Source organism: Diachasma alloeum, unplaced genomic scaffold, assembly GCF_001412515.2.
Source record: "Diachasma alloeum isolate Michigan unplaced genomic scaffold, Dall2.0 Dall_scaffold_00595, whole genome shotgun sequence".
NCBI classification, from domain to species: Eukaryota; Metazoa; Arthropoda; class Insecta; order Hymenoptera; family Braconidae; genus Diachasma; species Diachasma alloeum.
This window is the reverse complement of record NW_021680727.1, coordinates 7,635-8,155: the sequence shown is the minus strand read 5'-3', so window position 1 is coordinate 8,155 and position 521 is coordinate 7,635.

Here is a 521-nt window from a genome sequence, read left to right as displayed (position 1 = left end):
TCGACCTGCTATTTTTTCATCCTTTAATCTCAATTAGGAGGGGAGAGGTGAATTTTTAATTACCGGGAGTCACTGTGCGCCGCGAAACTATTATTTTTCTCACTGGCCCATGACTTTCATGGCAGTTTATATTTTTTTGTTACAGAGATTAAGGGATGAAAGAGGGTTAATTGATGGGGAATTTAATTCTCCGTCGAACTGCCGTTTTTTCATCCCTTAATCTCAATTAGGAGGGGAGAGGTGAATTTTTAATTACCGGGAGTCACTGTGCGCCGCGAAACTATTATTTTTCTCACTGGCCCATGACTTTCATGGCAGTTTATATTTTTTTGTTACAGAGATTAAGGGATGAAAGAGGGTTAATTGATGGGGAATTTAATTCTCCGTCGAATTGCTCTTTTTTCATCCCTTAATCTCAATTACGAGGGGAAAGATGAATTTTTATGTCGCGGGCCCATGGTGAAAAGTCAGTGTGCGCCGCGAAAAAAATTATTTTTCTTACTGGCCCCTGACTTTCATGG